A 16,589-nucleotide genomic window follows, 5' to 3' on the forward strand; every position below is an offset into this window, starting at 1 on the left:
ACCCGTAGTGATGGCTCCACGACTAAGTCCTTTCATGAGGACATGTGCCGTGACAATTCCATGACAGTTGGCGCCCACCGTGGGGCTATCGCATGGTGGTTTGGAGTTCTTGAAGGGCAGCTTCGATGGACTCAAGGGATACGCCATGGGTCGGATGACGAAAAGCTGCCGTGGAAAGCTCTACATCGACAACGCAGGATGGGGTCCCGAGGCCGATTTAATCGAATACGGGTACCGGGTCCCCTTTGGTGGGATTCACGTCTTCATCGGCAAGATCGGTGAACCGGCCCCCGAGCCGGGCACCTGCACCGACATCATCGAAACGGCTCGGCGTGCAAGTTCTTCACCGATTCAGCCTGAGGCAAGGCATGTTTTCGTAGGTGTCATCCATGGTTCGGGGTATGAGGAGGAGTCGGTCTCCGATGGAGAAACCATAGTCCGCAGCGGTGACGAGTCTTCTGGAGAAACCGAATCGCTTTACCAGTTGCAGGACGGCCGGATTGAGGGAGGACCCGAGGGAAACAGTATTCCGGATTCCCCTGGTCCGCCAAACCGGGTCGCTGTCTTCATGGCCGGCACACGACCAGCACCTCATTCATCTATCGCCGCAGCAATGCTCTCCGGTTCAACGATGGCCATGCCAGCAGGGGCAGGAAGCTCGGCGCCGCCTCCGGCCCAAGTTTTGTCTGATTTGTTTGACGCTCTAGCGGCATTGATGTCCGCGGAGGTAGAGGCAGAAGCCCGGGATCAACACGATGCGAAGATTCTAAAGGTGAAAGATCAGATAGCCCAGGCTAAAGCGGACCTGGCAGCAGAGAACGCCAGGATGGCCACAGAGCGGGCCGAGTTGGAAGCACAGGCTTATCGGATTAGACTGGATCAGGATGCTTCAGAGGAGGTCATGAGAAGAAGGTACCGATCGCGTCTCCCGTCGGTTTATGAGCCGCAGAATCTTTTCAACATGCCAGGTGCAGGAGCTGGTAACCAGCCCGTGCCAAACCGGGCGGGGGCACCGGAAGCAGGAGCACCGGTTCAGCCACACGCAACAGACCTGCCTCGCTAGAACAACATTGTATCATCAACGCCGCCCGGGCATTATTCCAACCCGTTGGATAATATTGTGGCCGCCGCTTCACGCCTGGCGGCTCTCCCAACTGACGGCGAATCACCAGTTGCAGTGGAAGCGCGTTGGGCCAGGGATCTCCTTCAGACAGCACTGAATCAACAGCAAGCGTATTCACACAGCCATGAGAGGATTCATTCCACTCCCCGCCCAAGTCGTAGTTATAGCAGACACGTGGAAGACGAACCGGCCGTGTCCAGTAGTGCGCGTCACCGAGATTCTCCACGGGGGAACAACCCGGCCGGGGAAGGTGCTAATGCGCGAGATGTTGTCGATCCAAAGGGAGCTAACAAAGTGTGCAAGCTCCAGCGATCCATTTATGGACTGGTGCAAGCCTCTCGGAGTTGGAATAAACGTTTTGATAGTGTGATCAAAGCATTTGGTTTTATACAGACTTTCGGAGAAGCATGTATTTACAAGAAAGTGAGTGGGAGCTCTGTAGCATTTCTGATATTATATGTGGATGACATATTGCTGATTGGAAATGATATAGAATTTCTGGATAGCATAAAGGGATACTTGAATAAGAGTTTTTCAATGAAAGACCTCGGTGAAGCTGCTTACATATTAGGCATAAAGATCTATAGAGATAGATCAAGACGCTTAATTGGACTTTCACAAAGCACATACCTTGACAAGATTTTGAAGAAGTTCAAAATGGATCAAGCAAAGAAAGGGTTCTTGCCTGTGTTACAAGGTGTGAAGTTGAGTCAGACTCAATGCCCGACCACTGCAGAAGATAGAGAGAAAATGAAAGATGTTCCCTATGCTTCAGCCATAGGCTGTATCATGTATGCAATGCTGTGTACCAGACCTGATGTGTGCCTTACTATAAGTTTAGTAGGGAGGTACCAAAGTAATCCAGGAGTGGATCACTGGACAGCGGTCAAGAACATCCTGAAGTACATGAAAAGGACTAAGGATATGTTTCTCGTGTATGGAAGTGACAAAGAGCTCACCGTAAAAGGTTACGTTGATGCAAGCTTTGACACTGATCCGGACGATTCTAAATCGCAAACCGGATACGTGTTTACATTAAACGGTGGAGCTGTCAGGTGGTGCAGTCCTAAACAAAGCGTCGTAGCGGGATCTACATGTGAAGCGGAGTACATAGCTGCTTCAGAAGCAGCGAACGAAGGAGTCTGGATGAAGGAGTTCATATCCGATCTAGGTGTCATACCTAGTGCATCGGGTCCAATGAAAATCTTTTGTGACAATACTGGTGCAATTGCCTTGGCAAAGGAATCCAGATTTCACAAAAGGACCAAACACATCAAGAGACGCTTCAATTCCATCCGGGATCTAGTCCAGGTGGGAGACATAGAGATTTGCAAGATACATACGGATCTGAATGTTGCAGACCCGTTGACTAAGCCTCTTCCACGAGCAAAACATGATCAGCACCAAAGCTCCATGGGTGTTAGAATCATTACAGTGTAATCTAGATTATTGACTCTAGTGCAAGTGGGAGACTGAAGGAAATATGCCCTAGAGGCAATAATAAAGTTATTATTTATTTCCTTATATCATGATAAATGTTTATTATTCATGCTAGAATTGTATTAACCGGAAACATAATACATGTGTGAATACATAGACAAACATAGTGTCACTAGTATGCCTCTACTTGGCTAGCTCGTTAATCAAAGATGGTTATGTTTCCTAACCATGAACAAAGAGTTGTTATTTGATTAACGAGGTCACATCATTAGTTGAATGATCTGATTGACATGACCCATTCCATTAGCTTAGCACCCGATCGTTTAGTATGTTGCTATTGCTTTTCTTCATGACATATACATGTTCCTATAACTATGAGATTATGCAACTCCCGTTTACCGGAGGAACACTTTGTGTGCTACCAAACGTCACAACGTAAAAGGGTGATTATAAAGGAGCTCTACAGGTGTCTCCAAAGGTAGATGTTGGGTTGGCGTATTTCGAGATTAGGATTTGTCACTCCGATTGTCGGAGAGGTATCTCTGGGGCCCTCTCGGTAATGCACATCACATAAGCCTTGCAAGCATTGCAACTAATGAGTTGGTTGCGGGATGATGTATTACAGAACGAGTAAAGAGACTTGTCGGTAACGAGATTGAACTAGGTATTGGATACCGACGATCGAATCTCGGGCAAGTAGCATACCGATGACAAAGGGAACAACGTATGTTGTTATGCGGTCTGACCGATAAAGATCTTCGTAGACTATGTAGGAGCCAATATGGGCATCCAGGTCCCGCTATTGGTTATTGACTGGAGAAGTGTCTCAGTCATGTCTACATTGTTCTCGAACCGTAGGGTCCGCACGCTTAACGTTACGATGACAGTTATTATGAGTGTATGCATTTTGATGTACCGAAGGTTGTTCGGAGTCCCAGATGTGATCACGGACATGCCGAGGAGTCTCGAAAGGGTTGAGACATAAAGATTGATATATTGGAAGCCTATGTTTGGATATCGGAAGTGTTCCGGGTGAAATCGGGATTTTTACTGGAGTACCGGGAGGTTACCGGAACCCCCCGGGAGCTAAATGGGCCTTAGTGGGCTTTAGTGGAAAGGAGAAAGGGGCAGCCCTAGGTGGCCGCGCGCCTCCCCCTCCCCTAGTCCTATTAGGACTAGGAGAGGTGGCCAGCCCCCCTCTCTCTTCCCCCCCCTTGAGGATTCCTATTCCAACGAGGATTGGTGGGGGGGAATCCTACTCCCAGAGGGAGTAGGACTCCTCCTGGCGCGCCCCAAGGCTGGCCGCACCTCTCCCCCATTGCTCCTTTATATACAGGGGCAGGGGGCACCTCTAGATACACAATTGATCCCCGTGATCGTTCCATAGCCGTGTGCGGTGCCCCCTGCCACCATATTCCACCTCGATCATATTGTAGCGGTGCTTAGGCGAAGCCCTGCGACAGTAGAACATCAAGATCGTCACCACGCTGTCGTGCTGGCGGAACTCTTCCCCGACGCTTTGCTGGATCGGAGCCCGGGGATCGTCATCGAGCTGTACGTGTGCTAAGAACTCGGAGGTGCCGGAGTAACGGTGCTTGGATCGGTCGGATCGGGAAAACGTACGACTACTTCCTCTATGTTGTGTGATCGCTTCCGCAGTCGGTCTGCGTTGGTATGTAGACAACACTCTCCCCTCTCGTTGCTTTGCATCACCATGATCTTGCGTGTGCGTAGGAATTTTTTTGAAATTACTACGTTCCCCAACATATTCATCAAAATCATCATGTGCAACCGTAAAAGGCAACCCATCAATATTTAAAACTATACAGAGGCTAGCCAACTCGCTCCTAGGAGGCTCCCTCGATTCGGCCTTCGTCAGCCGTCGGATCTGGCTTTATGGCGTGTCTAGGCCGTCAGATCTTCACCTCATGGTCAAACACGATTTTCACCTCGCAGTTGTTTTGACCGGCCAATGACGAGTGGGCTCGTCTCACGCACTTGTTGGCTGGGTTGGCGGTGGCCGCGTGCATGAGGTTTTGGCCAATCTACACCCCGCACCGCGCATCCCGCAGCCAATCCATCCTCGCCTCTTCCCACTCCCGCACCAGCCACCACCCAAACCCTACCCCCCTTTCCCCTCGGTCCCCACAGCCTCTCCCGCCTCCTCCATCCCTCCTCCTTGCCTCGCCACGGCCTTCCCCAGGAGCCTCACCGCCGCCTGCTATTCCTCGCCGCCCTTGTGAGCTCGGTGGCGGGATGAATGGACAGGGGAGGTGGGCGATGAGGGCTACTCCATCCACCAGATCCGCGCCGCCCCTGCCCAAATCCTCTCCGCGTGCGCCGCAACAATTCCCGTCCTTGCTTGTCTCGTCTCACGGCCAGTGTAACGCCCCGAGACCGATGTGCCAGGTGTCTTCCAGTTATTCGCTGTTGTTGCCTTGTCATTGTTTGCGTGTCATGCATTGCATATCATGTCATCATGTGCATTTCATTTGCATACATGTTCGTCTCATGCATCCGAGCATTTTCCCGTTGTCCGTTTTGTAATCCGGTGCTCCTATGTCACCCGGTGTCCCTTTCTACCTCTTTTCGTGTGCGGGTGCTAAACATTTTCGGATTGGACTGAGACTTGTCATGCAGCCTTGGTTTACTACCTGTAGACCGCCTGTCAAGTTTTGTGCCATTCAGACTTCGTTTGATACTCCAACGGTTAACCGAGGAACCGGAAAGGCCTCGTGTGTGTTGCAGCCCAACACCCTTCCAAAGTGGCCCAAAACCCACCTAAACCCTCTCCATCATCTCGGTCGTTCGATCACGATCGCGTGGCCGAAAACCGCACCTCATTTGGACTCTCCTAGCTCCCTCTACCTATAAATAAGTGACCCCCTCCGAAATTCGCGGACAAAACCCTAACCTCCTCCTCCGCGCGCCGCCGGCCATTTCTTCTTGGCCGACGGACATGTCCGCGCCGCCCGCCGCGGCCAACCACGGTGTGCCACGTCAGCGCCGCCGTCCTTTCTCTCCTCCTCCATCGCGCTAGGCCCGCCGGGCACGGATCGGGCCCGCGGAGCCCAAACGGCCGCCGCCGCCACCTGCAGGTGAGATCCCGCGACCCCGCCGCCATGGAGTCGTCGCCCCGCCGCCTCTGAGCCTCGTCGCCGGTGCCGGCCAACGCCTCCGAGCCCGCGCGCCACCGCAGCTCCTGCCCGAGATCGGCCCCGCGGTGCCGGAGCTCACCCACCGGAGCAGCCCGCGCCCGCGGCCATCTTCCTCTGCCAGGCAGACCTCGCCGGCGACCGCTGCGCCCTCACCTCCGACCGGAGGCCTGCCGCCTCGCCGGACCTCGCTATCCTCGCCGGAGACTTCCAGCGCCGCCGCCGCCATGGATCGGGAGGAGCCCGATCCAGCCGTTCCCTCCCCGGCTCCGTTGACCTACCGCATGGGCCGGCCCAGCTCCCTGGCCCAATGCAGCGCGCCAGAGCAGGCCCAGCTCCAGATCCGGCCCGTTAACTTTTCGTGGGGTATAATCTCACTAAGTCCCAGATCTTGTTAATTATTTTGCTATCTTCATCATGTCACAACTTATCACCCGTTGCTCCGATTCTTGCGTGTAGCATATCAAAATGTTCGCCTCGATGAGTACATCGTTTCATCTCATTGCATCATTTTCATTTGAGCTCATCTTGATGCCCGAAATGCTGTTAGAAGAGGGCTATGTGAGGAATTTGCCAGATCTGTTTCATCAAATGGCATTTTGTCATTTTTGCCATGATTAATGTGTGCATGCTATGATCCTGAGCTCAACATGTGTTTTGTTATATGCCATGCCATCTTTACAGAGGTGCTTGCCATGTATTTTTGTGATATTTGTGGTGACTAGCACAAGTTTGCAAAGTAGCGTAATCGGTAACGCTGATTTCAGGGACTTAGAATTTCACCAAGTCCTTGTCCTGTTTTTGTTATTATGCCATATGTTCATGTTGTTTCCTAGTGATCCGTGCCTCTTTTGAGGATGACCAGTAAGGATGCTTTGTTAACATTGTGGTGCTCTATCCATCCGTTTCTTTGTTTGCAATTATGGAGCACCCTAACTTGAGTCAATCGAGCTCTACTTTTGCTATAAAATGTTCCTGGCAGATCGTTAACATGTTTAGCGATTTTGCCGAGGTTGTTGCTATTGATCTGTGCATGCTATGTTGTTGTTCTTGCCATGCCTAGCTTCTATGCTTGTCTTGTTGATGGGTGTATGCTTAGTTTGTCATGTAATGCTTTGTAGTGAGTGCATCGAGCTCGTAAACATGCCTACTCGTTAACTGTTTTGCATGCTCCAGTTTTTCACAAAGTCTGAATCTGTTTATGTTTTTGCCATGTTCATATGCTTGCAATTATATTTTCTGATCCCTTTTGGCTCAAGGTCACTAAGGGACTTTTGTTAAGTGCTCTGAGTAGCTTCATGCCATGCCTTGCTTTGCCATGTTATGTTCCTGTAGCTTGTACTTTCCATGCTCTAAAGTGTGCCTCCTGATGATAAATTCCAGACTTGTGTTAATTTCACTAAGTCTGAAACCTGTTATCATTTGCACTTTTGCCATGCTTGTTTGCACCTGTTATTGAGTGATTTAGCCATAGCTCAGTGTTTATCTTTTGTTAAGCTTCTTGAGTGGATCCCTGCCATGTATTTTTTTGCCATGTTTGAGTGTTGTAGCATATTTAACATACTGCATTTAGATGGCTACTTGCTGCTTATCGCAGACCGGTGCCATATTTGTTTTGCTTGCCATTTCCAAACCGTGCATCCGATTCCGGCGATCTTTATATCAATTTGAACCGAAATCACCTCACCTTTCCAGTGGCACTCTTTGATTTCCAAGTTGAGGCCAGGTTCAATCATTCCTTTGCAATCATGCATATGCATCGCATACCGCATCCCGCATATCATACCATGTTCATGTGTTGGTTGTTTACTTTGTTGTGTGCTTCTTTCCGGTGTTGCTTCTTCTGGTTGGTTCCAATAACATTGCGTTTCTGAGGACCTGTTCGACTACGTCCGTTTGTCTTCTTCATGGACTCGTTCTTCTTCCTTGCGGGATTTCAGGCAAGATGACCATACCCTCGAAATCACTTCTATCTTTGCTTGCTAATTGCTCGCTCTTTTGCTATGCCTATGCTGCGATACCTACCACTTGCTTATCATGCCTCCCATATTGTTGAGCCAAGCCTCTAACCCACCTTGTCCTAGCAAACCGTTGTTTGGCTATGTTACCGCTTTGCTCAGCCCCTCTTATAGCGTTGTTAGTTGCAGGTGAAAATTGGAGCTTGTTCCATGTTTGGAACATGAATATTTTGTTGGGATATCACAATATCTCTTATTTAATTAATGCATCTATATACTTGGTAAAGGGTGGAAGGCTCGGCCTTATGCCGGGTGTTTTGTTCCACTCTTGCCGCCCTAGTTTCCGTCATATCGGTGTTATGTTCCCGGATTTTGCGTTCCTTACGCGGTTGGGTTATAATGGGAACCCCTTGACGGTTCGCTTTGAATAAAACTCCTCCAGCAAGGCCCAACCTTGGTTTTACCATTCGCCACCTAGCCTCTTTTTCCCTTGGGTTAGGCCAGCCCAAGGGTCATCTTTATTTTAACCCCCCCGGGCCAGTGCTTGTCAAAGTGTTGGTCCGAACTGAGTAGACTGCGGGGCCACCTCGGGGAAACTTGAGGGCTGGTTTTACTCGTAGGATGTCTCATCCGGTGTTGCCCTGAGAACGAGATATGTGCAGCTCCTTTCAGGATGTCGGCGCATCGGGCTGTCTTGCTGGACTTGTTTTACCATTGTCGAGGATGTCTTGTAACCGGGATTCCAAGCCTGATCGGGTCTTCCTGCTAGAAGGAATATCCTTCGTTGACCGTGAGAGCTTGTGATGGGCTAAGTTGGGACACCCCGCGGTTATGGGCAGATGGGAATTTGTTAATGTCCGATTGTAGAAAACCTGAAGTTGATCTTAATTAAAATACATCAACCGCGTGTGTAACCGTGATGGTCTCTTTCCGGTGGAGTCCGGGAAGTGAACACGGTGTTGGAGTTATGCTTGACGTAGGTTGCTTTAGGATCACTTCTTGATCATAGTTTCTCGATCGTGCTTTGCCCTCTCTTCTCGCTCTCTTTTGCGTATATGTTAGCCACCAAATATGCTAGTCGCTTGCTGCAGCTCCACCTCATACCTTTTACCCTTCCTATAAGCTTAAATAGTTTTGATCGCGAGGGTGTGAGATTGCTGAGTCCCCGTGACTCACGGATACTTCCAAAACCAGTTTGCAGGTGCCGATGTTACCGAGCAGGTGATGCAACCAAGCTCAAGGAGGAGCTCGATGAAGATCTTGTCATTTGTCTTGTTTCGTTTTCAGTTGATCAATAGTGGAGCCCAGTTGGGGTCGATCGGGGGACCTTGTCGCATTTGGGGTTGTTCTTTATTTTGGTTCCTTAGTCGGACCTTGATTGTATTTGGATGTTGTAATGCTTTATTCATGTATTGTTGTGAAGTGGCAATTGTAAGCCATCTATGCATCTCTTTCCCTTATGTATTACATGGGCTGTGTGAAGATTACCTCACTTGCGACATTGCTTTCAATGCGGTTATGCCTCTAAGTCGTGCTTCGACACGTGGGAGATATAGCCGCATCGAGGGCGTTACAAGTTGGTAATCAGAGCCTTCCCCGACCTTAGGAGCCCCCTGCTTGATCGAATCGCTGGTGTTATTGAGTCGAGAAATGTTTTGAGTCACTTAGGAATTATATATATCAGAGAGTTAGGAACTCTTTTTACTCCTCTGTCCCTTCGTCGCTCTGGTGAGTCATCCCGACGTAGAGTTTTGACTCTTCTCTTCTCAAATTTCACTAAAAAAAATTTAGGATCACGCGGGTATCTTGGAATCGTTCCGATGGTTTTGTGATGAGAACATTGTTCTTGGTGCCTCCTGACATTTAGGGCTTGTGGCAGTGTCCTGGGGAGTTGAGCTCCGAGGTGTTGTCGTCACAATTTTATTGTTGCAGTTCTGGAATACCTGAGTTTAGTTTTGCCGACATCGAAAATCTCTTTTATGTAGTTGTTGGTGAGATAACCTTGACACCACTCAGTACTGGGGCGGGAGTTCATGAGTATTGCCATAACTCGTATAACGGATGCTATTCAAAGGTTGAGGTAGGCGCTTCCCGAAGGTTTCTTGGTTATGTGTTGAAGGATGGATACAGCTGGATGTAGGATTTGCTAGTTTGGGTGAGATTTTATGCTTCCCCTGTATCCCCAACACCCGATTGCATAGCCGGAAAATTTCGAGAGTTTATAAGTGGGAATTCAAGTAGCTCTTAGGATATCTTTCCGACAGATGTATGATATGAAATTGGGGTTCGACATCTAGTGGTCCGCCTATTCACGGTTGGTTTTACAGTGGTCTCGTTGTGTCTTAAAGAGTCCTTGGCTATGTCGACTCGGGGATGCTTCGTATGTCATGTGCACTGCCTTGTACATGATGGTGCTGTATGATCGAGTCCGTGTAGGCCCCACCACGAAAACTTCGGACGAAATCTCTATCATATGTTTGTTCCGGCTTATTCTGCAAGCCAATCCTTTGTTTTTGTTTTGAGTTGTGGTATTCGAGTTGCTTCGAAGTCAAATGTTGATTCCATATCTTTTCCTAAGCGGTGTTCTCATACCCCGATGTGAACACTAATCCTTCCCGATCATCGAGTTTGTCATGTCAATCCTTTTCAACCAGCATATTCCTCTTCAAGTGGATCCGATCAACATCCGCAAGTTCAACTCAAGTTTTTCTCAATGTTGTTTGTTTCATCCGTCTCCAAGTTGCCTTTGTCGAGGACTTGTTTTACCATTGTCGAGGATGTCTTGTAACCAGGATTCCGAGCCTGGTCGGGTCTTCCCACTAGAAGGAATATCCTTCATTGACCGTGAGAGCTTGTGATGGGCTAAGTTGGGACACCCCTGCAGGGATTTGAGCTTTCGAAAGCCGTGCCCGCGGTTATGGGCATATGGGAATTTGTTAATGTCCGGTTGTAGAAAACCTGAAGTTGATCTTAATTAAAATACATCAACCGCGTGTGTAACCGTGATGGTCTCTTTCCGGCGGAGTCCGGGAAGTGAACACGGTGTTGGAGTTATGCTTGACGTATGTTGCTCTAGGATCACTTCTTGATCATAGTTTATCGATCGTGCTTTGTCCTCTCTTCTCGCTATCTTTTGCGTATATGTTAGCCACCAAATATGCTAGTCGCTTGCTGTAGCTCCACCTCATACCTTTTACCCTTCCTATAAGCTTAAATAGTCTTGATCGCGAGGGTGTGAGATTGCTGAGTCCCCGTGACTCACAGATACTTCCAAAACCAGTTTGCAGGTGCCGATGTTACCGGCAGGTGACGCAACCAAGCTCAAGGAGGAGCTCGATGAAGATCTTGTCCTTTGTCTTGTTTCGTTTTCAGTTGATCAGTAGTGGAGCCCAGTTGGGGTCGATCGGGGGACCTTGTCGCATTTGGGGTTGTTCTTTATTTTGGTTTCGTAGTCGGACCTTGATTGTATTTGGATGTTGTAATGCTTTATTCATGTATTGTTGTGAAGTGGCGATTGTAAGCCATCTATGTATCTCTTTCCCTTTTGTATTACATGGGCTGTGTGAAGATTACCTCACTTGCGACATTGCTTTCAATGCGGTTATGCCTCTAAGTCGTGCTTCGACACGTGGGAGATATAGCCACATCGAGGGCGTTACAGCCAACTCCCCATCCTCCTGCGGTTCCCCTCCCTTTCTTCCTTGTCCTCCCTTACGACACGCCGTCTGTCTCCATCCCACGTCCTCGCTGCCGCCATAGCCTCTCTAGGAGGCTCGCCCTTCGTGCTGCAAAGCAGCAGGCCCGGATCCGCAGGAGGAAGAGGAGATCCCTGGGTCCAGGCGGTGGCTCGGTCGATGCGAGGTGATGGCAAGCCGATGAGTGTGGGCGGTCAAGACTGCGGTCGCAGCTTTGGTGGTTGCGCACATGTCAGTGATTGCATCTGATGTCACACACCGAGGTGAGCTTCTCTCTCTCTCTCTCTCTCTCTCTCTCTCTGAACTTGTACAACACTGCATAAAAATAGCTTTCTCTTTGGCCGTGTGTTATTTGGAGATTTTTGCTCCATGTTGTTTCCCTTGATTAGGTTTAGAAGATGATTGTAGCACTTAGTCCAATTAGTATTTTTTTTCATATGCTTTGAATAAAATTGTGTTCAGAGATCATGTTGTATACACTTAGGATGCATACAATCATTTTTACAGGTTCAAACAAGAGAAGAAGTACTATCTTGCCTGCCTGAAATTAATAGGAGCTCAGCCTGAATGTTTGATGTTCTTGAAGAAATACCTGGAATGTAGGGTGGAGAGGTTAGCATGCTTACTCCATGTGTAATAATTTTAGAACTACTGTGTTGTAGTAATGTGTTTAGCTAAACCTCTTATTTGGCACATCCATAATTCAAACCAGTTTATGCGTGATGATTTAGGGTGTGTTTTTCTTTTTTTGCTACTTTAAATTTAAATGCTCAAGAAATTTGATAAGCGTAGATTGCAGTTGCAGAGAGTATGGTCATAAAAGTTTTGAAGAAATTTGTGAAGGTTGTCATTAAGATCTTTTAAGAGAGATATCTCCTTGTACCAAATGAAGCAGACGCTACAGGGCTTCTACAGATGGGTGCATCAAATGGCTTCCCTGGTATTTGTGGAAGCATAAAATGTGAGGTGGAAGCGTTGCTAAAGATCTACATATTGTAGCAGTAGTTTTTACTGTGAAACATAAGCTCTTTTTACAGTGCAATTATTAAATTGTAGTAGTAGTTTTTCTTGCAGCTTGTAGTAGTAGTTTTTCTTGTCAAAATCAGTCCTTTCTCTGTACTTGTTGATCTTTTTAGTCTTAATTTTCTAGCCAATTCAGGATTTTTGTTTTGCAACATTATGGATGACGCATGTCTTTTATATTGGCTCGGATTGCAAGCTCTTCTTTACATTGGTGACACATATGACCTACAGTGTTGAATCAGTTGTATTTTTGGTTGAATTTCAAATCAAAAGTCTTGAATTATAGTTTCAGATCCAAGTACAGCTTACTGAATGACATGTGTTGTCATGAATGAAAGCCGGTCCAGTCCAACCTGTCATTTTTTTATTGGGTCTAAAACATGATTGAACCTGAACTGAAGTTTAGCTCAGCCTCATTTGACAAACAGATACACACACAACGCAGAATATATATTCGTTCTTGAATTATATACTATATATATACCTTCATCCACACTGTCTGATCACCAGTGCTTTTTCTTGTCAGCGACATCATGGCTGCTGGCGGCAGAATGATGGAGAAGGAGCGGGAGAAGCAGGAGATGCTCGGCCGCGCTAGCGCCAGTGAGATCTTCCAACGTGCGCCGACGGACAAGCCGGCATTTACGTTGGCCCAGATCAAGAAGGCAATCCCGCCTCACTGCTTGCAGTGCTCGGTGATCAGGTCCTTCTCCTATGTGGTCTATGACCTTGTCATCATCGCGTCCCTCCTATACGCCGCGTTGGTCTGGATCCCAACACTCCCGAGCATGCAACAGCTGGGCGCCTGTCCGCTCTACTGGGTCGTGTAGGGCTGCGTCATGAACGGCATCTGGGTGATCGCCCACGAGTGCGGCCACCACGCCTTCTCCGACTACTTGCTGCTCAACAACATGGTCAGAAGCTCATTATCGTCTTGTCTAGCATTGCTATTATTCTGAACCTGGTATGGCCTCAAAATAAACTGAAATAGGGGAGTTGTTGGTCAAACAAATAATTCTGCATGTTTGGACACTCAGTTTTCTGCACTTTAGTCATCTATATGGGTTGGGTTCATGAATAATCAGTGGTTGGCATCATTTTATATTTGCATCGTTTGAGTGCTGATTACAGTAGGTCTACATTTTTTAATCAAAGTGTTTTTATGTTACTTTGTTCTTTCAGTTTTCTGTCAGTAGTTTGTTCAATTCGTATGCTTGGGATTTGTTTGATTGACGGACCTTAAAGCTGATGCAATAATGCATGAACTATATTCTGCCCTTTTTATGCCCAAGGTATAGTTCTCAAATTTTGATGCTATAAACATGACTACATGAGGGAGAGTAGAGAATACGACAAAGTTAGATGAGATTTGTAGTGAAAAGCTTTCTTTCTTTTGTTTACCTACATATCTTGATTGCATGATTGATTCTTTTGCTGGATGTTAGGAAGCTTGAAAGTTCGGTTTTCTGATGGTGAGTTATGTGTGGTTTCAGGGTTACAGATGCCACAAGGCTTGCATAACAAGGGCGGATTCCCTAAAAGGGAAGGCTTACCAACCAAAAGGTGGTTCTTTCTTCTGTTAATTGTTTCGATCCTCTTTTTTTATTTATGCAAAAAGGAATGCTATTGCTTATGTTCTCTGACGAACTGCACCTTGAATTCTTGATTTTGCAATTCACTGAAGAATCGTCCATCACAAACTCTGTTCATTGAGAACTTTACCTGGATATGCTAAAGCTTGCACACTGACATTTGTTGTTCAGTTAGCGCTGGAGTTGTGCAACTCCCATGTAGTTTTCTAATGTGTCAACAAACCGAAAATTGTTGATCCTTCTCACTACAAATCGTGTCATGAGCTCGGAGACATTAAGGCACTGTTAGTTAGATGTTCCAATATTATCACGATCTTCCTTTTTTGTTTAGCCTAGCAAAGGTCAAATTGTTTCTTCTTTTCAAAATGTAAATTTTTTTGTCTGAAGTTCGTTTGGAACACTATGTTATGAATTTACTCTTAGTTCGCAGGTTGTTGATTATCTATAGCCTACTTTGCTACGCAGTGATCCGGCCATTTTTTCTTCTCTTGCTGCCCTGGTTGTGCTTCTTCCTTATGGTAATGCATTGCTCCTTAGCTTTGTTTTTCTTATGAGTGCTGCCTTTTGCGTATGCTGCTCCCTCTGTGTGCATATACCATGGGTTGTTCCCTTGTGTGCTGATGATGGATTAGCTTACAATCAGATTCGTGTAATGGAGCTAAAAATATATTGGCTGATTGTATCTCTTAGTTTGGCAGAAAGCACAGCATATCAAATTGATCGGTGACCATCTTCCTCAGTTTCTGCATATTTATTATTGGGAAGAGAACCAGGCTACTCATCGATTAATAAAAACTTTCTAGCTCTATTCTCCTTCAAATCATTTCTTTAGTATTATTCTCTTAGATTAAAGGTATTATTGTGATGTTGTCCTGTTGTTCTGTATGTATTGGATGGCCATTCAGACATGTTTTAATGCGCTGATAGATAGATGTGCTTTATGTTTGCACAGTTGTTCCTGTGTTCTTGCCTTTTTGTCTGTGTTTATTTTGCAGGTTAGACGAAATGCTCTGTTCCTAGACCTGCAGCTTGTTTCTGCTCCTCAAGGTTTGCTCTCCTTTTCTGCATGTGCATTGTTTGTGGTTGTAGATGCATTTATCTTCCTGTGCGTAACTGATGTCTAGCATTGCTGAAAACACCTTTATCAGAGCTGGTGTCCACGCCTTCATCATAGCTGGTGTCCACATGTTCATCAAAGATCGTGTCCACGGCTTTAGCGGAGCTACTGTCCACACTTACATCAGAGCTAATGTTCACGGGATCATCCATGCAAGCACTGGCGGAGCTACGTGTTACAAAAATAGGCCACGACGTCCCGCCGGTAGCAAATGAAGTGGAGGATTGAGAGTAGGCTGAGCTGTGAGAGAAAAATAGTGGATTCCTTTGTACTGGCATGCCCACCTTTGACAGTGTAGCTCCGCCACTGCATGCGAGCTCCCCTCATGCTCAGCCGTGCTGGAAGCCTAAAACAACATAGATTATCAATCAACACAGACTAATCAAGTCACATTACTGTGACGATGTGTAAATCTGCCAGAGGTTTTGAATGGGACTTTACACCACCAAATTAGAATGTGTACAAGACACCATTTTTCGACTAAAGGAGATTATGTTTATTATAATATGTACTTGCCCACTGTGGTCTTTTATCATCGGGACGACAAGCCATCATTTTTTCTTCTATTAAAGGAAATTAAATTTGCTCAATATATGCCTTCCCACAACTAATAAGCCAACTAAATCATGGATTTTGTTTTGGGTGCAACTCTGTGCTACCAAATTAAAATGTGCATATACGTCTCATTGTAGATAGAAGCCACCGTTTTATTTCTTGAAGGAGATTACAATTGTTGCCATATGTGCTTGCCCGCAACTAAACCAACAAACTACGGATTTTCTTTTCAATGTCCATATGGATTCAACGGGTCTCTGCACCATCTTAGACTTCATACAACCAAATAAGAATGTGTATATATCGTCTCATTGTACACGGCAACACACCATTTATGGGGCCAAAGTATATTTCATTTATTATCACACGTGCTTGCCCAGACATTTTTTTTAAATGAGACTCTATACTGTCAAGTTAAAATGTGTTCATTCATCTCATTGTGCATAACAATCCATCGTGTTTCGTATTAAAGGGGATTAAACCATGCAATTGTTTTTCATCGTGGACATGGCTTTAGCGTGCCTCTGCTAATTTAGTGACCACTCTATGATTTTTGTGAAGTTTGCAACTAAGAGAGATTAAATTTGTTGTCATGTGTGCTTGCCCGTAACAAAATCAATTGAACCATGTATTTCTTTTCATCGCTAACATAGAATCAGCAGGTCTCTGCGCCGTTTGTCGTAAAAAAATCAACTAAACCATGTTTTTTCCCTTAGGTTTCTTATCCTTTTCCCTCTTTTTTGCAGGAAAATATGCATGGCCAGGTTTCTCATCATGATAACCAAGTTTTCAAACTTGCTAAAAAAATACAACCATGCTAACTTTACTCTCTCATCATAGTGCCCATATTTTCAAACTGACCATATTCATATTATGCAAAGCTCCCCTTTTCCCAGACTATTATTTGACGATGTAATAAACATGTTTAAAA

General features: G+C 46.4%; 1 protein-coding gene across 1 annotated transcript in view; it reads left to right on the forward strand.

The window, feature by feature from the left end:
• The window catches only part of LOC119288428 (fatty acid desaturase DES2-like), a 28,967-nt gene extending 15,941 nt beyond the window's left edge, over positions 1-13,026 (forward strand). The window contains exon 3 of the transcript XR_005141207.1: positions 12,921-13,026. The gene's annotated coding sequence lies outside the window, so the exon portion shown is untranslated. The remainder of the gene's footprint in view (positions 1-12,920) is intronic.
• The last annotated feature ends 3,563 nt before the right edge of the window (positions 13,027-16,589 follow it).

The sequence above is a fragment of the Triticum dicoccoides genome, chromosome 1A (assembly GCF_002162155.2).
Source record: "Triticum dicoccoides isolate Atlit2015 ecotype Zavitan chromosome 1A, WEW_v2.0, whole genome shotgun sequence".
NCBI lineage: Eukaryota > Viridiplantae > Streptophyta > Magnoliopsida > Poales > Poaceae > Triticum > Triticum dicoccoides.